We start from the raw sequence: 25837 nt of genomic DNA, 5'->3' as shown, positions 1-25837 counted from the left end.
ACATGAATCAGTACATGGTAGCACATTGGTCGGCACATATAAAATAACCAAATTTGGCACCCATTCCGACTTTAGCAGTTAAAATGTTCCCCCAGTCCATCACGGCAAGAATCCTTTGAATATGTTCCGTATCTTACACAAGATGGGCTGAAATTAAAGGTTGGATCCGAACATTTTTTTAAATGGGCACCCGCACATCTTTTATCTGGTGTAGAAATATTGCAGGATTATTTCTTCATTATGGCAAGCACCCAATTACATTTTTAAAAGATGACACAGGTTGCTGAGCTAAAAGTCAAATCAGAGCTCAGTTAAAGGTTGAGATCAGTACATTTAATGATCCAAGGAATTTAGTACAGTTCTCTATTTTGCTCTTTTGCCAAACACTAAATTCTCCACCAAGGAAATAACTTTATTGATGGTCTATGTATCTGATACAAGATGACACAGGTAGCTGAGTCAAAGGTCAAATCAATGCTCAGAAAGAAGTTGAGATCAGTAAGTTTGATGGTCAAAGGGAAGTTGGTAGAGTTTTCCATTCGGCACTCTAGAATAAGGCTCAATTCTCCTCCAAGGAAAGAACTCTGTTGGTTTTCTATGTATCTTACACAAGATGATACAAGTATTGTGTCAAAGATCAAATGAGTGCTCGGTTTTAAAGGTCAGATTGTTCCGATCATTTTTCTATACAGTGCTTGTTGCAGTCGCATTTTCCATTTGATCTCCAAATATTCTGATGGGGAGGACGTGATTACAATATCTGTTTAGCATGTGCGAGCAAATCTATTTTCAGCGGGGTAGAGTGGTGGGAGGTGGTCGGTCTGCACTCATTACCATTCAGCTTTGACACACATCCGCTCTTACCGACGTAATGTAACTAAACACAGAGCTCAGCTCAAGACCTTGAAGCTTGCTGCCGGGGAAAATTGGACCCGGGGGACGTTGACGACAGGGACTTATACGTCTGAATTTAAGAGGCAGCACAAGCACCTGGGCTTGAGATAATATCTCCATGTTGTTTGATAGAGCGGGAGCAACGGATGAGGAAAAAAAACAAACCATAGAAGATGAGTAGCATGCAACAAAATTACGACTAGAAAAGCACTTGGGCAGGGCTTCCATTGTAGCTAATGTGGCGAATAGAGAACTTCTTTAGCAAGTTCATCATGAAAATTTAACCAGCCCTTTCACCTTTCATCGGTCTCAATTCTCAGTATATTTGTGTATTCCTGTTAGAGAATGGTTTCACTGTAGCCAAAATAACTCCTCTTTCCGTATTTTGCCCGGATTAGCATATGCAGTCGTGGTCAAAAGTTTGCATACACTTGTAAAGAACATAATGTCATGGCTGTCTTGAGTTTCCAATCATTTCTACAACTCTTATTTTTTTTTTGTGATAGAGTGATTGGAGCACATACTTGTTGGTCACAAAAAACATTCATGAAGTTTGGTTCTTTTATGAATTTATTATGGATCTACTGAAACTGTGACCAAATCTGCTGGGTCAAAAGTATACATACAGCAATGTTAATATTTGGTTATATATCCCTTGGCAAGTTTCACTGCAATAAGGCGCTTTTGGTAGCCATCCACAAGCTTCTGGCAAGCTTCTGGTTGCATTTTTGACCACTCCTCTTGACAAAATTGGTGCAGTTCAGCTAAATTTGTTGGTTTTCAGACATGGACTTGTTTCTTCAGCATTGTCTATATGTTTAAGTCAGGACTTTGGGAAGGCCATTCTAAAACCTTAATTCTAGCCTGATTTAGCCATTCCTTTACCACTTTTGATGTGTGTTTGGGGTCATTGTCCTGTTGGAACACCCAACTGTGCCCAAGACCCAACCTCCAGGCTGATGATTTTAGGTTGTCCTGAAGAATTTGGAGGTAATCCTCCTTTTTCATTGTCCCATTTACTCTCTGTAAAGCACCAGTTCCATTGACAGCAAAACAGGCCCAGAGCATAATACTACCACCACCATGCTTGACAGTAGGCTAGGTGTTCCTGGGATTAAAGGCCTCACCTTTTCTCCTCCAAACATATTGCTGGGTATTGTGGCCAACTAGCTTAATTTTTGTTTCATCTGACCACAGAACTTTCCTCCAGAAGGTCTTTTTTTTGTCCATGTGATGCATACTTTCCAACCCTCCCGAATTTTCCGGGAGACTCCCGAAATTCAGCGCCTCTCCCAAAAACCTCCCCGGACAAATATTCTCCCGAAAATCTCCCGATTTTCAGCCGGAGCTGGAAGCCACGCCCCCTCCAGCTCCATGCGGACCTGAGTGAGGACAGCCTTTTTTCATGACGGGAGGACAACAGGGTGACAAGAACTAAATCATCCAGACTAGAGATACATTGTATTATTATGTTTATCTTACCTAAAAATAAATATATTTATTAATTAAAAAAAAAAATAATTAAATACATGTTTACTATATTTTGCTAAAAACATCAAAATTAATTTTATTTTATTTGTATTTTTTTCCTGACTCCTTATTACATCCAGCCATATAATTATACATTAAAATAAACATATTTGAAATAATTGATTTTAAATTATCATAATAATTCATTTAAAATGACCATATTTAATTATTAAAATAATTGCTTGTTTATCAACAACTTTAGCATTGTATTCATTACATTTTGAAACTCTCAGAAGCCATGTTATGTTATATTCCTCAATATTTATTTATGCAAGTTTGAAGTATCAATTATCTAAACACAGTTTTGTTTGCAGATTTTCAGGATGTAGATATATATATATATATATATACATATATATATATATATATATATATATATATATATATATATATATATATATATATATATGTATGAAATACTTGACTTGGTGAATTTTAGCTGTCAATATACTCCTCCCCTCTTAACCACGCCCCCAACCACGCCCCGCCCCACTCCCGACCACGCCCCCACACCCCACCTCCCGAAATCGGAGGTCTCAAGGTTGGTAAGTATGATGTGATGTCAGATGAAACAACAATTTACTTTTGACCACGACTGTATCCGGATTAACACCACATTTTAGCAAGTTCTGTCATAATACTTGACTTAATTTGAGCCAAGGAAGTTTAAACCTTTTTCTATTCAGCGTCCAAGAAGTCAAATTTTTCCATCCATCCATTTTCTACCGCTTGTCCCTTTCGGGGTCGCGAGGAGTGCTGGAGCCTATCTCAGCTGCATTCGGGCGGAAGGCGGGGTACACCCTGGACAAGTCGCCACCTCATCGCAGGGCCAACACTGATAGACAGACAACATTCATACTCACTTTTTCATCTTTAATCATTCAGTAGTTGTGCGAAAAGACCCCTGTTGCATTTCATTATCTAACCTAAGATAGGTATAGAAAGGCAATCGTTCTCTCACCGAAGCCCGAGCTGAAAAAATGGCTTTTAATCAATGAATCAATGAATTGGTGATATAATGGTGCACAGTATGTGTGTTTGCATGTGTGCATGTCTTTATTAAGGACGACTTGTCATCAGTGACAAATATTAATGCAAGCTCTGCAAACATTGCCTCCCGAGGGACGCCATCTAAGACTCGCTTCTCCTATTAATAAATGATACCCCACCGGTTTTGAAAGGGACTATTCTTAACCAGCAGCTTGCACAATAGTGGGACATCGTCATTTTTCATGAAAGTTTGTGCACATGCAACTTGCTGACATTTCTTTTTCTCTCTTTTCCCTTTTTCTCCCTCCTTCCTGACGACAGATGTGACCAACTATTCCACACTAGGTAAGAAGCGTTTGATTTTTCATCTAATGCTCAAGTGTCATGTGTCGTTGGGATATAAATATGGAAGGGGGAGCTCAGAAGGGGGTTCTGAACGCTCACTGCGCCACAGAGATGTTTGCTCCGTAAAGTACACTTGTGTGTGTGCCGTTCAATTTGAATTTTATTCAAATGAGAATCAAATGGCCCAGATCGTCGGAAGAACATGCCAACAGTGTTGACGTGCAAAAAACAACAAAAATAAAAGTCTGTTTCCACGCTGTGAGCCCTTATAGTCTGGTACATATTCGACAAAATAGTGTAAATAATGTGGCACAAATATTCACAGCATAAAATGGGAAAACATGACATTAGTAGTCTTAAAATATTGCCGCAGAATTTGGAAACCCGTCGTTTTTTGTGAGCATATTCCGAGGTGGACATAGAGCAGCAGTCTCCAAGAGAGTGATGGAGGGCAAGAGCAGAGTAAAATCTCCTGCGTAGACCGGCCCGGGGCCAGGACAGTGGGACCTCTCGGCACCTCCTGCGGCTCGGAGCATCTGCTCAAGAGGAGGAAATCAATCATTTTGGCCCCACCGGTTGTTAAAAAAAAAAGAACTAATAAGGAATACCTTGATGTCTTATCTGGAATCTACTTTGTCTTTGTAATAGTAGCACATAATAACATAACACAACATGATAAAGATAGCATAGTGTATAGATCCTGGGATTGGTGGGGGACATTGTGGGTGAAGTGTCTTGCCCAGGGAACACAAACAACAGCAGTGATTGGCATAAGAGGAGATATTCGAACCAGGAACCCTGCAGTCATCCCACTCTACCTAATGACCAACTAATGCTGTAACATAGCAGAACATGACCTGAGATGACAAATAATAAAATAACAATGCTTAACATACTGTAAGGTAACATAAGATACCAATAGTGTGTTTAACACGTATAACATTGCTGTAAACAGTTATTATTGTACATTGTTGACATATACTGTCATTACTTTATTGGACTATAAGGTGCCCTAAATAACTTTTTTCACCCGTGGGAGCTTGTTGTGGGATTATTGGGGGAAAAATGCAAAAACAGTACCACCATCTCCATCAAAATACTGCTCTGGTCTGAATGACTGAGTGCTCATGAAGAGAAAACCCCTGTCTAGCTGAGAATAATAAGTACCCATGGGAGGCTACCAGATGGACATTGAGCAGCAGGGAGGGAGAGATCTGTCAAACATTCGAGGGGCGGCAACTTGAAACATATGACAGTCAGCTGATGCACCGTCGCAAGGTCAACAATCCTTCGTGTATTTAAAGCGTCAAAGTTACAGACCTCTACCAAGGCCAAACATATCAGCCTGACTTGTTTGACTTCTTTGTCAGTCAATGATGCTCCACTCTAGCCCTGTAACCACTAACAGGTCATTGGTCATTGCAGGCAAAGTGGGGACAATCTTCAACAAGCAAAATAGTGGAAATATATGAAAATAATATTATCATAGCATGGCATGACGTGGAAAAGAGAAACAAAACAACATATGATAACATAGTGGAGAGGATCAATCATCAATCAAGCAATACAACTTTGTTTATATAGCCCTTAATCACAAATGTCTCAAAGGGCTGCACAAACCACAGCGAGATCCTCGACTGTGAAAAAACTCAACCCAATGGGCACAATGAGAAACATTGGAAGAGACCTCAGATGTGGGGACCCTCCCCCTAGGTGACCGGTGCAATGGATGCTGAGTGGATACGATTTATATCGTGAGAGTCCAGTCCATACTGAGGCCAATAGGGGATCCTCGTGCATGGAGACAAGTTAGTAGCGCAGAGACGTCACCAATTGATGCACAGAGGAGTGGTCCACCCCGGGTCCAGACTTGGAACAGCTAGTGCCTCCTTCTTGGAAACTGATCCGTGGACATCTAATAACCTCTCTACGCAGGAGAGGGGGGAAGAGCATAGAAGAAAGACGGCAGATCAACTGGTCTAAAAAGGGGTTTATTTAAAGGCTAGAGTATACAAATGAGTTTTAAGATGGGACTTAAATGCTTCTACTGAGGTAGCATCTCTAACTGTTACCGGTATGGCACTCCAGAGTACTGGAGCCCGAATACAAAACGCTCTATAGCCCGCTAACTTTGTTTGGGCGCTGAGAATCACTAAGATTTTTGGCCAGGACATATGACACAATACAATCAGCAAGATAGGATGGAGCTAGACCGTTTAGTTTTTTATACGTAAGTAGTAAACCTTAAAGTCGCATCTTAAGTGCACAGGAAGCCAGTGCAGGTGAGCCAGTATAGGCGTAATATGATCAAACTTTCTTGTCCTTGTCAAAATTCTAGGAGCCGCATTTTGTACCAACTGTAATCTTTTAATGCTAGACATAGGGAGACCTGAAAATAATACGTTACAGTAATCGAGGCGAGACATAACGAACGCATGAATAATGATCTCAGTGTCGGTGGTGGACATAATGGGACACATTTTATTCATACTTGCCAACCCTCCCGATTTTCCCGGGAGACTCCCGATTTTCAGTGCCCCTCCCGAAAATCTCCCGGGGCAACCATTCTCCCGAATTTCTCCCGATTTCCACCCGTACAACAATATTGGGGTCGTGTCTTAAAGCGTCTGCTTTTCCTCCATACAAACAGCGTGCCAGTCGAGTCACATAATATATGCAGCGTTTACACACACATAAATGATTGCAAGGCATACTTGATCAACAGCCATACAGGTCACAGTAAGGGTGGCTGTGTAAACAACTTTAACACTGTTACAAATATGCGCCACACTGTGAATCCACACCAAACAAGAATGACAAACACATTTCGGGAGAACATCCGCACCGTAACACAACATAAACACAGCAGAACAAATACCCAGAATCCCCCCCCCGGCCCCCCCACCTCAACCATTTACAAGCCGCAGGATTTCCTCTAATGGTATTTCATCAAAAAAAGAGAGATTATTTTGAAGCTCAGTATCCGTTGTACAAACATTCGTATCTGTGTTAAAAGAACCCAATTGGAACTGGGACGCGTTATCTTTAATTTCCTTTCTAATGAGTTAAATTTTCTTAGTAAAGAATTGAATAACGTCATCAGCACAACGTGCCATGGCGTAATGTAATGTAACATAATATTACAAAACATGATGTAACATTGGGTAAAATAGCATAACGTAAGATGACATAAACTAAAATCCCATAACATACTGTAGCATAGCATCATAACATACCGTATAGCATAGCGTAGCTGCATAACATGCCATCACATAAGACAACAACACAACACAAAGCATAACATTTCAATATTTTTACCACTGGTAGTGCACCCTCCAAAAAAAACTTCCTAAGTATATTTTCAGGGCTACATAAAAAATCCCTTTTTGCACCTTTGACACATATTAGAGTGTGACATTTATTTCAGAGGAAATATACAGGTTATACACAAAAACAATACAGCTGCTGTTAAGTGAAGAGCAGCCGCTCCTGCAAGCAGATGGCGCGTTTTTAACTTTATCAGTGGAATCACCTGCAAGTGGCTACGCCACCTCCTCCACTCCTACCCCCCACTTCATCACGGGGGAGCATCCATCAGTGAGGAGAGGCATATGGCGAAGGTGTCCTCTCGGTAGCCAAGCTTTAGATGCTCACTTCACACGGGACTAAAATCCTGCTTTGAGGAGACATTCTACTTCCTGTGAACTGGCCAGTTATTTTCCACGCTTGCTATTATTAGCGGCAGTGTTAGCACGACAGAGCTCACCAGTCAAATAGAGGACCTTTGACTAGCATTTTTGCAAGTACTGTAATTCCCTATAAACAGCAAAGCGCTCCTGTCAAATACAGGATCTTTGACTGACATTTTTGCAGTAAAAACGACAGACTGCTCATGTCAAGTAGAGGACCTTTGACAAGTGGTTTTGCAGTACGTCCTAAAAAAACAATAGCACACTCCTGTAGTATAAATGATTTTTTTACCAGCATTTTTGCTGTAGTCCCTGAAAAAGTAGGGTGCTCCTGTCATATGGAATATGATCGTTGACTATGGTTTTTGCTACAAAGCAATCCTGTGATACAAAAGATCTTTGCTCAGTGTTTTGTTTTTTTAGCAGGTACTTAGAATCAGCAGACTCAGTGCTCCGTTAATATAAAAGATCTTTGATCACTGTTTTTTTATTTTTCCTATATTTAAACACAGTGTTACTGTTCAAACTGTGTGTAATGTTACAGTGGCCAAAAATTCTAAATATACTTGAATGTGTATGCCTACTACGCTACTGTATTTTAAAGGCCTACTGAAATGCGATTTTCTTATTTAAACGGGGATAGCAGGTCCATTCTATGTGTCATACTTGATCATTTCGCGATATTGCCATATTTTTGCTGAAAGAATTTAGAAGAGAACATCGACGATAAAGTTCGCAACTTTTGGTCGCTGATAAAAAAGCCTTGCCTGTACCGGAAGTAGCAGACGAGTAGCGTGACGTCACAGGTTGTGGAGCTCCTCACATCCGCACATTGTTTACAATCATGGCCACCAGCAGCGAGAGCGATTCGGACCGAGTAAGCGACGATTTCCCCATTAATTTGAGCGAGGATGAAAGATTTGTGGATGAGGAAAGTGAGAGTGAAGGACTGGAGGGCAGTGGGAGCGATTCAGATAGGGAAGATGCTGTGAGAGGCGGGTGGGACCTGATATTCAGCTGGGAATGACTAAAACAGTAAATAAACACAAGACATACCTATTAGCCACAACACAACCAGGCTTATATTTAATATGCCACAAATTAATCCCGCATAATAAACACCTCCCCCCTCCCGTCCATATAACCCGCCAATACAACTCAAACACCTGCACAACACACTCAATCCCACAGCCCAAAGAACCGTTCACCTCCCCAAAGTTCATACAGCACATATATTTCCCCAAAGTCCCCAAAGTTACGTACGTGACATGCACATAGCGGCACGCACGTACGGGCAAGCGATCAAATGTTTGGAAGCCGCAGCTGCATGCGTACTCACGGTACCGTGTCTGCGTATCCAACTCAAAGTCCTCCTGGTAAGAGTCTCTGTTGTCCCAGTTCTCCACAGGCCAATGGTAAAGCTTGACTGTCATCTTCCGGGAATGTAAACAATGAAACACCGGCCGTGTTTGTAGTTGCTGAAGTCGGCCGCAGTACACCGCTTCCCTCCTACAGCTTTCTTCTTTGCTGTCTCCATTGTTCATTGAACAAATTGCAAAAGATTCACCAACACAGATGTCCAGAATACTGTGGAATTTTGCGATGAAAACAGACGACTTAAGAGCTGGCCACCATGCTGTCCCAAAATGTCCTCTACAATCCGCGACGTCACGCGCAGGCGTCATCATACCGAGACGTTTTCAGCAGGATATTTCGCGCAAAATTTAAAATTGCACTTTAGTAAGCTAACCCGGTCGTATTGGCATGTGTTGCAATGTTAAGATTTCATCATTGATATATAAACTATCAGACTGCGTGTTCGGTAGTAGTGGGTTTCACTAGGCCTTTAATGTTGGTTATTATGGTGGTACTTGGAGAGCTAAGATTTTTCTGAAGTGGTACTTGGTGGAAAAAAGTGTGATAACCACTGGTCTACGGTATATGACAGGTATGACCCTCTGCAAAAACAAGTGTCTAATGTTCTTCTTAAGACAATGTTTTTGACAGTTAAAACGTAAAAAAACGTGGTGCTCAGTGGAAACAGGGCGAGTAACAATTGATTGCTTGTTGAGAGTAAAATATGATGTCATTGTTCTGCTGTCTTGGAGGATTACATAAGAACAGATGTTGACAGGTGTTTCTCGTTGGACGGCTGACAAGTGTGTGCTCACAGCTCGAGATTGTAAAAACGAGCAGCTTGTTGATGAATGACTAAACATCCAAATGCACAAACAACAGTCAATGCAAATGTGTATGTGGCCTTGTAGTGTGACAACTTACATAGAAATATAAAGTAAATTGAAAGCCGTTCATTGCCTTTTTAAATTACAACCTAAATTGTTTTACAATCAAATGGAAAACCTAATTATCAATGATGCACTTGTAAAGGCTTGATGATATTCCCCTTTAATAACATGACCCTTTATAGAATAAGGCTCAGAATAAACACTCATCTACGTTGTTGGCTGTTTACTAGTCGCGAGGGCAGACCTCGGGGTGCACAGTCGAAACTGTGGCGAATGAGATAATGACACAGCGGAATATGGTGGGAATTGTCTAATTGTGTCTTCCCATGTGTAAAAAGCACCCATCAGATCCACTTAACTACATCGTTTGGGGCAAATTACAATTCAGGGGTGATCGATAGCTTATGCACTCACTTTAAAAAAGTCTGCATAATGAATGATGCTTTCCATAAGCATGAGTGGCATTTGCAGGGTGTCTGTCGTGCATGCCAGAGCAACCCTTGACCCTGTGTGGAGGACTACAGTGGTACCTAAGGGCCCCAGTTTAAGAGCTTTTTGGTATGCTTTATCTCAACACTGCTATTGTGACGTACAAAGCTCATAACCACATGCTGCCTCGGTGTCTACAGGAGAGGTTCAAACCCAGGGAGAGTCCCTATGACCTCAGAGGTTCATCTGTCTTTCAGAAAGCAAACATAAGAACAAGTTTAAAAAGTAGATGTGTTTCTGTCGGGGGTTCATCTGTGGAACAGCTTGGGTGATGCCTTAAAATGTTCCAGTTCCAATCACACATTTAAAAAAAAAACTTTAAGACCAATGTCTTAGAAAATATATCGCTCTTGAATCAACACAGTAGTTAATACTATGATCAATGTTTGTTACAAAACTAAATGTGGGATATAAATAATAATGGAAGTATAAATGTTTGTATATAGTATATTATCGGTACAAAGGTTAACTAACACGTGTACAGGGATATTTCACATGTGTTTACTGTGTATATATTTGAACAGTGTTCATGTTGTGTACAAGGTGTATTTATAATATGTTGTGTAAAGGAAATGTCATATTTCTATGAAGCTCAAGATCAGAGCCCGATGTCTCCTGGTTTTACTACATCTTGTATTTGTATTTGAGATTGTTTATAAGGTTATGCGAAATAAGTGATCAACTTCAGCCTAAACCTTTTCGGCCTGTAAAATTGTTGATTTAATGAATGTAAAACTTTGTTTATTTTGTTGACCACTGACCGAAGAAATAATAAACTAAACTAAACTTTAGGTCGCGGGCAAATATTCAGATTACGTGACCAAAACATTCGGTGTGTCACTCACTGGCATTAGCTTATTGCTAGCAAGATTTGACTTCGTTTATCCAATCATTGTAATTTGGGTTCTGTGATGTAGACGATACAAAATAAATTATATACATTTGGCCGACGATTGAGCTTTTTAATACTATCGTGTATACAATGAAAATGCCAATGTTCTGTGTCCCGCAAATTTGACAGCGAAAAGCGAATGGCCACGTCCTCAACGCACTGCAGCGACCTTGCTAGCAGTTAATGTCTCTTCACCGTAGAAAATCGCTTTGAAGTCAGCAATCCTCGCCTCCATGGTGGCAAATAAACTATGTTTCTTACACATATTCTTACCACTGGATGACGAGTAATAGCTGAACATGCTACCCCAGGGGTCCCCAACCACCAGGCCGCGGCCCGATACCGGTCCGTGGATCGATTGGTACCGGGCCGCACAAGAAATAAAACATTTTTTTAAAAAATTATTTTATTTATTTATTTTTTTAATTTTTATTAAATCAATATAAAAAACACAAGATACATTATTATATCAATATAGATCAATACAGTCTGCAGGGATACTGTCATTAAGCACACATGATTGTATTTCTTTATGACAAAAAAAAATAAAAAATAAATAAAATGTCCCACTCCCCCGGTCCGTGGGACTAATTTTCAAGCGTTGACCAGTCCGCAGCTACAAAAAGGTTGGGGACCACTGTGCTACCTCACACACTGTAGGAGGATACTATAAAAGCTGTGTTAACCATTAAGCAATAGCGCCAAAAACAATTTTGTAGTCTGTAGTTTTAGTAAATGGTCAATGCTACGTTTTTTTGTTTTTTTTTCCATTTTTCTCAGGATATAAATCCATGGAGACAGGATGGCTTTAAGGGTAAAAACCAAATTATTTAAAACCGAGGAAATAGTAGAAAATCATTTAAATATTTAATTGATATTATTATTTTTGTCTGATTATAATTGTGAACAAAGATTGAATTGTTCATTATCTTGGACATTTTAAGTATCAGTATCTGCATTTTTAACTGTTTTTAACTATTTAACAGCCTTTTTAACCGGTTTTGAAATGGTTCTATTATCATTTACATATTAGATGTTATATCGTGATAAATTGTTATCGCAGGTGGCTGCAATGCATATTGCAAGCTAGTTTCTAGGCTATATTGCCAATCCCTAATGGGAATGACAAATGTGAGTGTGAAGGAAAGTGCTGAGCAGAAGAAGTGGATGATATTCATTGAATTAATGAAATAAACTATAATAAAGATTTAATGAGGTGTTCTTTTAAATGTTCCTGAGGGAACTCTCCTGAAGGAATCAATAAAGTACTATCTATCTATCTATCCATCTATCTATCTATCTTTCTATCTATCTGTCTATTCGTCTATCCGTCTATTCGTCTATCCGTCTATCCATCTATCCATCTATCCATCTATCCATCTATCTTGTAGCCAACTTGGAGAAGCAGTCCATTAAGCATTGCTACAATAATCTACTACACCAGTGGTTCTTTACCTGGGTTCGATCGAACTCTAGGGGTTCGGTGAGTCGGGCTCAGGGGTTCGGCGCAGGTCAAAACACGCCCAACTCATCGTGTACATAAAAACTTCTCCCTATCGGCGTATTACGAATACGGCAACAGCAGAAGTCACAATGATTTGCAGGTGTGTAATTTGTTGTGAGTTTATGCACTGTGTTGGTGTTGTTGTTAGAACAAGGTGATGTTCATGCACGGTTCATTTTGTGCACCAGTAAAAAAAACATGGTAACACTTTAGTATGGGGAACATATTCACCATTAATTAGTTGCTTATTAACATGCAAATTAGTAGCATATTGGCTCTTAACTAGTCATTTTAAGCACTTATTAATGCCTTATTCCGCATGGCCTTAATATAACCCTAACCCTCTAATCCTGGCCCTAACCCTCTAACCCTCTAACCCTAACCCTAACCAAATTGTCATGTCTGTGATCATGTTTTGTTTAGTTATGTTTTGCTTGGTTTTTGGACACTTTTTAGTTCTTGTCTTCACTCCCTTTGTCACCATAGTAACCATTAGTTTCACCTGGTTCACATCGTCATGTCACGCACCTGTCTCACGTTTTCACATTTTGAGTCACGCACCTGTTTTCACTAATCATGTCATCACTTTAAACCTGTAGTTGCCAGGCAGTCAGCCTGGCGACATCACTCTTGACACACTCCTGACACTCTGTTTCATGTTCATAGTCCATGCTGCCCTGTTCACGTCATCGCAAGTAAGTTTTGTTGATTAATGCCACAGTTAATGTCCTTTGTTTTTTTGTCCATAGTTCTGCCTTTGTGCCAGTTTTTGTTTTTTATAGCCAAGTTTTGTACTTCCGCCCTTGTGCGCGCCTTTTGTTTATTCCTTTTTTGAGTGTTAAAATTAAATATGAATTTACCTTCACGCCAAATCATTTCCACCATGGGAAAACAAACCACGCCAAAGTCCAAGTCGTGATGCAAATAACTCTAAATTAAGTCTTTGTTACTTAGAATATGTTCCCCATACTAAAGTGTTACCAAAAAAATAAAATAACTTTGTCTTGAATTTGAAAAAAAAGGAGGGTTCGGTGAGTGCGCATATGAAACTGGTGGGGTTCGGTACCTCCAACAAGGTTAAGAACCACTGTACTACACACTGAATAAAAATGTGTCAATTCAGCTAAAATCACTAAAATCTTTTAACTAAGTTGTATTTTTTTAATCATTAAAATAAATGGACACAATATACTTTCTTGGCAAAGGAAACATAACATATATTTTTTGCTTCATAAGTGCCATGTTATTTTTATTAGTGTGTTTAAATGTGTTTATCTTCTATTTCAAATTGTAAAGTGTGTAAAGTTGTTTCACTTCCGGTTTATGTGACGTGACGTGAGTTCACTTTCTGTTTCAACTTGACACTGTCGAGTTTATCGATAACTTTGTGCAAAAACAGAACATAATTTATGTTTAATGTGAATATTGTCTTTCACTTGTTTAAACAGTAATGTGGTTATGCAAGTTTAGATTAGGGGATGACATTTCATAATGGGGAAAGACGTGAATGTCTGTTGTTTACATGTTAGCCTTTAAGCTAGTAAGCAAGCTAGCGACAGTCAGTTTGTCCGTACCAAAGTGCAGTTATTAATGATGGTTCTTTAATAATTTTAATTTAATACGGTAACACGAACTGTCGGGAGTTTTACAGTAGTTATCATTACTACCGTTTATTTGGAGTACAAATGCCTGCAGCTGCACAAACCGATGCAAAAGAGTGACCACTCTTGCAGATCTCGCTCGCCGAACACGCACATTAAAAAAATACAAACAGACTTCGATATGGACTAAGAGCCGCATGAAGCCAGGCAAAGAGCTGCATGTGGTTCGGGAGCCGTGGGTTGGTTGTGACTCAACTATGTGATGCTCATACTTGCCAACCTTGAGACCTCCGAATTCAGGAGATGGGGGGGTGTTGTTGAGGTGTGTGTGTGTGTGTGGGGGGGGTATATTTTCAAGTATTTCTTATAGATAATTAATTTGTGAATGAGTATATCCGTTCGGCCACCCTATTCAGTGGAGAAGTCTGATCTACAAAATTTGCAGGCAGCATACCCCTTCCACTTCAAGCTGTCCTGGATGAACTGGAATTCTTGTTTCCAATCATTTTGGAACTTGCAAGCATACTTCTTCTTCTTACTCGTCGTCGCCATGTCTCTTCTTCGTTCTTCTGCTTTGTCTCTGTTATGTTTTTGGACATTACTACTTGCCGTAGTTTTGAAGTAATGCATGATGGGAATTCGGATGTTGTGTGTCAGTGTATTAACGTGCCGGCTGGAATAAACACACACTGAGAAATAGCTCCTTGCCTGCCTACTTTATTGGTTATAGATAAACCTATGAATAACGGAGACATATATAATAGTCTTCTTTTTAGGTGAGAGAGGACACTAAAGGCAGTGCTTTTAAGGCATGCCCTCAATATTGTTGTCCAGGTGGAAATCGGGAGAAATTCGGGAGAATGCTTGCCCCGGGAGATTTTCGGGAGGGGCACTGAAATTCGGGAGTCTCCCGGGAAAATCAAGAGGGTTGGCAAGTATGCTGATGCTAGCGGGCCAGCGACCCCGCCTCGCCTCACGAAGAATCAAAGAAACTTCTTTTCATTCTGCAAATGCACGAACGCGCGCAGCTGTTGAAACTGATGAAAAGTGTGAATGCTCTTGAAGCACACACAGGGTGATTTATCAAAGCTGGAAAACGTACCCGCCCTATTTTCATTTATCCTCTGTTAACTGACTTAACGAATATCGGTACCAATACCAGGCCTAGCTAGGAGGCACTCCGAAAGGTGCCTGAAGAACCAAATCTACCCGGGTAGTTTTTGGTGGAAACACAGGGGGAACTTTATTTATCCGGGTAAGTGGGAAAGTTCCTTAAAAAGTTCTTGCGGTGAAAAAAGAGCCTATTGATTTGAGATACGAGTATTTTGGGTTACGAGCTACGACACTAAAGGAACTTGTAAGCCGAGGCACCACTGTCCTACTACTCTGTGTATTGCAGTTTAAAATATAAAATTACACTTTTATTATAATGTTACTCACTTTATTAGAATTGTTATGATTCTAATTATTATTATTATTTGTATCATTATCACTACCAGAAACAGTTTAATTGAATTGATAACGTCATGATCTCTCATGACATTCATTATTAGTTTCTTGCATTTTGTTCCTGTCCGGAGCTTTTAGTTTTGTTTCCACTTCCTGGCTGCCCTCCTTAACCTATCCCTGGTTGCCAATCAGGAGGCTTCTTATAAAGTTTAAGTGCCAATGATTGTCACGCACACACCACGTGTGGCGAAATTATTCTCTGCCAGACCCTGTCCTCTTGATGTTTGTTTTTTTTTGCTTTGTACCTCAACATGCTGCACAGCTTTTCCTATGCTTCCTGTGCCTGGTTGCTTTTTCGTACACTTCCCCGCTGAACTACTTTTCCCTTAAAGGGGAACATTATCACAATTTCAGAAGGGTTAAAACCATTAAAAATCAGTTCCCAGTGGCTTATTTTATTTTTCGAAGTTTTTTTCAAAATTTTACTCATCACGCAATATCCCTAAAAAAAGCTTCAAAGTGCCTGATTTTAACCATCGTTATATACACCCGTCCATTTTCCTGTGACGTCACACAGTGATGCCAATACAAACAAACATGGCGCATAGAACAGCAAGGTATAGCGACATTAGCTCGGATTCAGACTCGGATTTCAGCGGCTTAAGCGATTCAACAGATTACGCATGCATTGAAACGGATGGTTGTAGTGTGGAGGCAGGTAGCGAAAACGAAATTGAAGAAGAAACTGAAGCTATTGAGCCATATCGGTTTGAACCGTATGCAAGCGAAACCGACGAAAACGACACGACAGCCAGCGACACGGGAGAAAGCGAGGACGAATTCGGCGATCGCCTTCTAACCAACGATTGGTATGTGTTTGTTTGGCATTAAAGGAAACTAACAACTATGAACTAGGTTTACAGCATATGAAATACATTTCGCAACAACATGCACTTTGAGAGTGCAGACAGCCCATTTCAGGCGCGCTAAGAACATATATTTTTCCAAGATTTCAGCACTCAGGTTAACCATACCTAAATAGACACAAAATACTGCATTACACAAGACTACTCGAATGTACTCGAATGATTGAAAAAAATAAATGTTTTTAAGCTAAATTATTGGTAAACACAGTTTATGTATAATAATTTATGTAAAATCGCGAGTAATGAATAAAGTTTTCATCAATTAATATATTCTGTAGACATACCCTCATCCGCTCTCTTTTCCTGAAAGCTGATCTGTCCAGTTTTGGAGTTGATGTCAGCATCTGCTTTGAGTGTCGCAGGATATCCACACTTTCTTGCCATCTCTGTTGTAGCATAGCTTTCGTCGGTAAAGTGTGCGGAACAAACGACTGACCATTTCGTCGGCTTTCCCCACAGCCTCGTATTTTGAACAAATTTCGTCCAATTTCTTGCCACTTTCGCATCTTTGGGCCACTGGTGCAACTTGATTCTGTCCCTGTTCGTGTTGTTACACCCTCCGACAACACACCGACGAAAGTGAGAAAATGGCGGATTGCTTCCCGATGTGAAATCGCTCCGAGAGCGAATAATAGAAAGGCGTTTAATTCGCCAAAATTCACCCATTTAGAGTTCAGAAATCGGTTAAAAATATATATGGTCTTTTTTCTGCAACATCAAGGTATATATTGACGCTTACATAGGTCTGGTGATAATATTCCCCTTTAAAAATGGTCGTTTTACCTGCACTTCGCCTGCTGTCTCTGCATCCTAGGGCCCAGACCAACAACACGAAGCTCAGACCGTTACAAATTAATTGATAAGTAAAATCAAACAACTTTGCCAATTATAAAATAACACTCATTTCTATACCGCTTGCCCTCATTGGAGTGATCTGGAGCCTGTTACAGCTGACCATGGTTGATTATGGTACACCCTCCACAGCAGCACACTTATAGACAAACAATCATTCACCAAAAATGATTCCCGGGCACGGTCACCACTGCTGCGCACTGCTCCCCTCACCTCCCAGGGGGTGATCAAGGATGATGGATCAAATGCAGAGAATCATTTCGTCACACCTAGTGTGTGTGTGACAGTCATTGGTACTTTAACTTTAACTTTAACTTTAACTTTAACTTTAACTTTAACTTTAACTTTCACATCACACCAGTGGACAATTTATAGTCCCCAATTATCCTAAAATGCATGTTTTTAGAATGTGGGAGGAAGCATCTTTTGCAACAACCAAAGGGACGTGACAACGCCAGACGCCGGCAGCTGGCGCGACCATGCGTCAACCTCTGATTCTCGACCTTACAAGGAGCAACGCCATGGATGCCTTCCAGTTTTATATTATCGTCATCATCACGCTCAAAATGTTACGGCAAAAGCTGAGGCCAGGATACTTGGGGACAAATTGGGCTATATTTGGAAGATGCAATAATTTCTACTATATGTGTGAAATTTGTGTTTAAGAATGTTAGTGAAGGCTCCATGGTGGACGTGGTGTCACAAAGACATAGTTGCTAATCAGCTAAGCTTATTATGTCACTTCTTTGTTCCTTTCCTGACAGAAAAACAGAGGAATTTTGAAGCCTGCACTAATCAAGGCTGCTTATTATAAGATATGTCGACATGGGGACAGGCAATTGGAAGAGCTTTGAGGGGTTTTGGGTGGGTGGAGGAAACATCAGAGGGGCTGAAGTGTACTTGAGGAGCCGAAACACAAGAAAAAGATAAAACAATGTTCATTCTCTGTTGTACAACAATGGAAATAAGACTGGATCTGACAAGACTCCCTCCCTCTATGTCAGGGAATCTCAAAATGGGGGTCATATTTACAGTAGGTTGAAATGTATGAGGAAATCATCCGACAATAAAAGGAGGGGTAGTTGGGCCCAAAGGCTTTGTGAAACCCTGTTCAATATGCTCTGCTGTGTTTCATTTCTAACTGCAAATTAAAGAAAATGTAATGTAAACGGAAGGTTTGCACCTTGCGGAAAGGTGGCAAACACTTTTTTTTTTATTACACGAGACAACTGGTACAGCTGAAAGCTTGTTAATTGGCATTCATTGGGGAACGGGGTGGTGGTGTGGGGGGGGGGGGGGGGGGGGGTGTTACTTCTAAACTTAAATATGCCGGCATCGCTATTCTAGTAAAAGTGTTGGCTAAGTTTGTGAACAAAAGTTTGTGTTTTATGTTATACAAAAATGGGAGTATGTCTGCACCACATGCGACCTAAGCTCTTTAAAAGGTTTTTGTGTAAATGTAACTAGTCTTGCAACTATTCACTTGGAACCGAACCTTGTGTAGTCCAACATAATCCTGCATAACCCTTACTAGGGATGTAATGATAAACCATATTAATGATATTAACGTAAAACGATGACTGATAAGGTGTCTACAACAGGAAGTGAACCCGCGTGACGTCACATGCAACACTAATTTTGCCTATTTCATTAAAAAAAATATTATAAAACCTTTACAAATTTAAATTTAGGGCGATAAACATATGTAAATGGTAAATGGGTTATACTTGTATAGCGCTTTTCTACCTTCAAAGTACTCAAAGTACTTTGACACTATTTCCACATTCACCCATTCACACACACATTCACACACTGATGGCGGGAGCTGCCATGCAAGGCCCTAACCACGATGCATCAGGAGCAAGGGTGAAGTGTCTTGCTCAAGGACACAACGGACGTGACTAGGTTGGTAGAAACTGGGGATCGAACCAGGAACCCTCAGGTTGCTGGCACTGCCACTCTCCCAACAGCGCCACACCACCCCCACACTCTTAAATAAAAATAATATGCTAACTTGATGCTAATTTACATTGGCTTTGCCATAGACAGATTAGACCAGGGGTCCCCAAACTACAGCCTGCGGGAAGTACCAAGTTTAATACAAAATAATAATAAGTAAGGGGGGGGGGGGGGGGGGGTTACCCACATATGCGGTCCTCTCCAAGGTTTCTCATAGTCATTCACATCGACGTCCCACTGGGGTGAGTTTTTCCTTGCCCTTATGTGGGCTTTGTACCGAGGATGTCGTTGTGGCTTGTGCAGCCCTTTGAGACACTTGTGATTTAGGGCTATATAAATAAACATTGATTGATTGATTGAAGTAAACTTTTTTTTTTTTTTTCATTAATATTTTTTTAAAATCAGTTTTTTCTAATTAATTTTTCTATCGCTTGTTACTCTCTGTGTCTCCTAGCCGCTCAGGCAAATAATATTGTCTAAAAATGCATTTTCCCATCGATAACATGACATCATCGCGCTCGGTATATATATATATATATATATATATATATATATATATATATATATATATATATATATATAAATATATATATATATATATATATGTGTACAACCCGGCCCCCGGCCAAATTTTCTTAACCCAATGCGGCCCCCGAGTCAAAAAGTTTGGTGACCCCTGGATTTGACAGACAGATTGCTACAGATTAGCACCAATATATTTTTGCATTGTAATTTCAAGACCTCCAAATTTGGAAACGACATCTAAGATGCACTATACAATCAAAGAGCAAATAATTTTTGCTGTAACTATTTGTTAGTTAACAATGTTAACAAAATTTTGCCTAACCGTAACAAACATCTGTAAAACTCATTACAAACCGTGTGATGGTGCCCCAACATTTTGACCAGTGGGACACAAACCAATTTACAGATTGCAGTGTAGATAGCACTGCCATTTGGGTACTGTTGCTGCCAAATCTTGAAATGGTAACTTGCATCACCCGAACATACAGCGCCACATCCAAGAATATTACTAAATATTGGTGGAACTACGGTAAGCATTTCTGGACAACAGGAAAGCAAGTTGAAAGTCTAACTAAACATCAAAACATTAACTTCACACTATTAGGGCAACAACAAATTATAGATGACAGCAAAGTATCTGACTAGCAACAGGATAGTACCGTATTTTCCGGACAATAGGGCGCAACGAATTATAAGGCGCACTGCCGATGAATGGTCTATTTTGGATCTTTTTTCATATATTAGGTGCACCGGATTATAGGGCACATTAAAGGAGTCATATTTTTATTATTTTTTTCTAAATTGAAAACACTTCCTTGTGGTCTACATAACATGTAATGCTGGTTCTTTGGTCAAAATGTTGCATAGATGATGTTTTACAGATCATCTTCAAGCCGCTTTCTGGCAGTCGCTTCAGGATGCGCCGTTTTGTGGGCGGTCTTATTTACGTGCCTCACCTTCGACAGCGTCTTCTCCCCGTCATCTTTGTTGTAGCGGTGTAGCGTGCAAGGACGGGAGTGGAAAAAGTGTCAAAAGATGGAGCTAACTGTTTTAATGACATTCTTCAATCAATAACGGAGCAGCGTCTCCTCATCCGGAAACAACCACAATATGTCCCGTGAAAAACCGTCCAACCGGAACTCTAATAACTAAAGTGAATAATGTAAACTCATTACACCGGTATGTTTTAGTGCTTTCATGGCGAGTTTACTGACAGATATAAGTAAGAACTTTACACTACTTTATATTAGAAATGGCACTAAAACATTTACTACTAAAACATTTTGATTGATTTTAGAGCGCTGTATGTAATGTTTTATATTTTCAATGGAACATTTAAAATGTTGGTGTTGTTTACTTGAGACTTATCTCTTATGTTTGACTGCCGTCTACTGGTCACACTTATCATTACACCATGTACCAAATAAAATAGTGTAGTGTCCCGGAAGAGCAGGTACTGCAGGGAATTCTGGGTATTTGTTCTGTTGTGTTTATATCGTGTTGCGGTGCAATTATTCTCCCGAAATATGTTTGTCATTGTTGTTTAGTGTTGTTTCACAATATGGCACATGTTTATGACAGTGTTGGCATTGTTTATACGGCCACCCTTCGTGTGACATGTATGGCTGTTGACTAAGAATGCCCTTCATTCACTTGTCTATAGGGTGTATAAAATCAAACTAATCATTAAATTTGGCCATGAGAATTTCAGGGTATCAACTATTCTTGACATCATCAACGTGAAGTCTAATTTCACCCCCGTTCAATGCTACAAAAGCATTGAATTGAGTAAGCTCAACCAAACGTATTCTCTGTTATAAAGTGCACAAAATATGGTTACTACAAAAACAGTATGTTCTTAAATGACTGTCTGACTACACAAATTAACACCAGACAAAGCAACTCAAAGTATTCATTAACATCTATCAAATACATAATTACTCAAACCTTAATAAGTCCAAACTTGTCTTTAATGGGTAATATTTAATATGTCGACCCAACCAGATGTAAAGAAATAATGTGCCACCACACTGTTGTCCTTTTTAAATTCACAAATTAAGTGTGAAGAGTCTATTTAATTGATATTAAATCTTTTAAATCTTGTGAAAATAATTTCTTCTTAAAAGTGGATCCACTCTATCACATTCAGCTGTTTTTGTTGATGATATCTGGCTTGCATTTTCACCTCTAAACCTTCAAAATACTCTGACATCTGTGATGCTCGAGGTAAATAAACAGTGGCCATGTTGAAATGTTTGCCCGCCAAGTCCAACTGGGAGTCAAAGTCAAAGTGGCTGCAACCCAACAGCCCCCCACCCCCCAGATATTTAGACTTTAAAAAGCTCCTTTAATGTCAAAGATAACATATTTGTGTGCCAATTAATTAAAAACATATGAAAGTAAATGACTGCATAAGAATTCACCCCCTTCAGCTCAGTATTTCGCAGACGCACATGTGTCTGCTATCACAGTACTGTAGTATAGTATATTGTGTGGCTATACGTCAATCAGGCTGGCACATCTGGACGCTGCAGTTTTCCCAATACTCTCTCAGGTTGCTTGGGGATTGGGCGTGAACAGCTCTTCCCACACATTCTCAATTAGATTTAGACGTGGGCTTTGACTTGACCACTCTAGAACATTTACCTCGTTGTCTTTCAATCAGTCCTGTGTAGCTTCTGCTGTATGCTTGGGGGTTTGTGTCTTACTGGAAAATAAACTTTCTCCCAGGGCGTACAATATGTAGTTCTCATGCAGGTTCGAACAGAAAAACATTCCATTAATTTCAACTATCCTTCCATCCATTTTCTACCGCTTGTCCCTTTTCCCCTAAAATAAGCATTCAAGCTATGAAGTGTGTTTTATCCTATTATATTATTAACGGCTTGTGTCTCTGTTTCGGTCGTCCACTTCTTTTCTTTCACACTAACGTTCTTAGTTCTGGTGATTGGAGGGCAGAATTGTATCGATCTCTGGCTGTGGAATGTGAACAAATACTTGTTCTAGTTCAACTAGCGGCGAAAAGAGGCTCGTAACACAAATGATGCTAACAATAACATAAGCAAAACAAACAGCCAACAGCCCATACATATCGCAAAATACTCAAAAGTTAAGGTACTCATAAGTTAAGGTTTCCCTGTATTTATAGCAAGCGTGGATAGAATGAAGAGGTATGTCCAGACTCCATAGATCCTGGGTGTCAAACTCTTTTTAGCTCAGGGGCCACATGGAGGAAAATCTATTCCCAAGTGGGCCGGACCTGTACAATCATGGCATGATAACTTCAAAATAAATACAATTTCATATTGTTTTCTTTGTTTTACTTAAGCAAAAAATAGAACAAGCACATTCTGAAAATTTACAAATCATGAATAATCCTTTTGACAAAACACTTCAAGTTAGTTGAAAATTCAGAGGAAAAAAATGTATTTAGTTTAAAAAACACAATGAAGAACACTTTGTCTCAGTGTATCCACAAATCCATCAAACTAAGTCACAGCCTGTCTGGGATTGAAAAGATTAAATAATAAAGAGATAAAAACTCTTCTAGGTCTTAAATGCCTCATTTGTCATATCCACGTATTAATCCTGTGCTAGTTCAACAAACCCTACAAACGGAGGTAGAAACTATTCAAGAAGTTTGAGTTACACTCTGTGTTCACTTCTCTCTTTTTCAACAGAAACATTTTGGGGCACTTGGGTGCCAAATAATGACGCGTTCGAAGCAGACGACGTAAAACGGCAGGTTTTACGTTTCATTTTAATTAAGGGGGAATACCGCAGCCACGCTTTACTGTGTACCTCTTGCTTGGCCTCGGTATGAACCATTTGCTTGCCTAACAGAATTGATATAGCGATATGGTCACATCTACAAACAGTAGTTTCTTTCATCAAAAAACAGCTAATCTTTATGCTTAGCAAACTCATCTCGCGGGCCGGATAAACATGTTCGCGGGCCTGATCCGGTCCACGGGCCGTATGTTTGACACCCGTGGCATAGATAGACATGCTATGTATAATGCTATATGCTTGTAGGAATGTCATTTCAAATCGGTAGACAGACATAACACCCCGCTTGTACACGTACAGCTTTATAAAAGAAAGATAATTAAAAAATAAAACCTTTTTTTTCCTTTTTTTTCAGCACTGAAGGTGCGCTAATGGGAGAGAGGATACACTGACTGTGCTCAAGATGCAAATGCATACTTTAAGATTTTTTTTTAACTTTGGAGATATTTTAATAATATATTTTATAAATTAAAAAAAAAACGCCAGCAGACACCAAAACGCATCAATTGAATTCATTTTAATCAGCCCCTTAAGTCACCCAGCCTGCATCTAAGTTGCTGAATAGACAATATGTCTAATATGTGTTCATTTCTGACAGACCAAGCAAATATGTTGACTGACGGAGGATTGCCTGTCACTAGTGTGCAAGCACCGTGTGTGTCAGTTTGTACGCATTTTTCAGACGTGCTAAAGGAAACTCTAAATTGCGCTCGCACAACGGTGATGTTTGTTGATAAATCACATTGTGCGTGGTTTATTGTTTATTTGCCCAGTCTTGTGGGCTTTTTGATGATCAGCATATTTTCTGCATAATAACGAAAAGAGAGACGCAAAATGGATTGCACGCCTTATTCTACTCACCTCACAGACACAATACACTTTGCACATGTTTAATAGATCAGCTTTGCGTGTGCTATCAAGTTTGCATGTGTTTTAGTACACGCAAACCTTTAGTCAATAAGGCCATTGGTCTTTTATATCTTGGGGGGTTTTTTGCACACATTGTCGAACAGTTAATAGCGCCGCCCTTTGGGTACCAATGCTATCGACGTGTGTTGCCATGCATAACCCTGCAAACATGCATAAAGGTGTCTATTATATTTGCAAAAGTGACATAATCCGGTGAAACAGGGACGAGCCTTGCCTGCAGATGAAAAGCATTTAAAGAAAAAGCCAGAGTCCTTGTAATCTGACCTAAAATATACCCTCTCTCTCATACATCCCGTGTTTTGCCTGGAGGCATACATACAGATGGTAGCGTGCCGCAGCAGCGGCGGTGGAGGCTGCTACCGCGGCCTTCCGTAAGGACCTCTAGAGTAACCGCCAGTGCAAGCTCTTACTTCGAGGTTGAGGAGGGCAGGCGAACCCAGCGGAACGTCTGCACATCACACATCAAACTGTCTGCTTTTTGACTGCTGTGTAGCCAAGGTTAGCTCTGCAAACGCTGCAGTATGTTTCATTCACTGGATTCTTTGTGTGTGTGTGTTGGAGACAAATGGCCCGTCATAAGCATCAATTATCCCCGTAAACAAGTTTGGTCATGTAGAACATTCAATTATGTATTAAACATTAATAGCAGGGGCGTAATTCAGCCATCCATTAGATGGTGTTTAACATGGATGCTCAATCTTCTTAATAGAGCGTGAGTGACTTGGGAGCCTGGTATTTTTTCTCCTCCCAACCATGAATTTAATCAGGGAATAATGATGGTGTGATCTGGTGGCACTTTGTAACAGAGAGGCTTTGGATCACAGCGCTAATGGGCAGCAAGTGTAATTGAGAAAAGAAAAATCAAAGCACTTACACCAATACCGCTCAATATTGAAAGATCCTCCATACGACACGAAGGAGCGGTGCACTGTTTTTAAGAACTTACTACAAAAACCCGAGTCAAAAGTCCTCTGAATGACAGGAGCGATCTGCCATTTTTTTAGGATCTATTGCAATATTGCTAGTCAAAGATCTTCTGAATGATAGGAGCGCGCCGCCGTTTTTTTGAAGATGTCATGCAATAATGCTAGTCAGAGATCGTCTATAGCATGAGTGTCAAACTCTGGCCTGCGGACCAAATTTGGCCCGCCGTGTAATTTCACTTGGCCCTTGAGGCGATATCAAATTAACACTAAAGCTGGCCCGCCGATCCTCCCGGGAGTCTTC

At 40.1% G+C, this 25837-nt stretch overlaps 1 protein-coding gene across 45 annotated transcripts in view; it reads left to right on the top strand.

Annotated features, from left to right (window-relative positions):
* The window catches only part of LOC133606391 (receptor-type tyrosine-protein phosphatase delta-like), a 589160-nt gene that overhangs the window by 159478 nt on the left and 403845 nt on the right, over positions 1 to 25837 (top strand). For all 45 annotated transcript variants that reach the window (XM_061960314.2, XM_061960281.2, XM_061960279.2 and 42 more), the window contains exon 3: positions 3736 to 3759. The gene's annotated coding sequence lies outside the window, so the exon portion shown is untranslated. The remainder of the gene's footprint in view (positions 1 to 3735; positions 3760 to 25837) is intronic.

Source organism: Nerophis lumbriciformis, linkage group LG05 (genome assembly GCF_033978685.3).
Source record: "Nerophis lumbriciformis linkage group LG05, RoL_Nlum_v2.1, whole genome shotgun sequence".
Lineage (NCBI taxonomy): Eukaryota > Metazoa > Chordata > Actinopteri > Syngnathiformes > Syngnathidae > Nerophis > Nerophis lumbriciformis.
The sequence above is the reverse complement of the archived record's forward strand: the minus strand, read 5'-3'. Positions and strand labels throughout refer to the sequence as shown.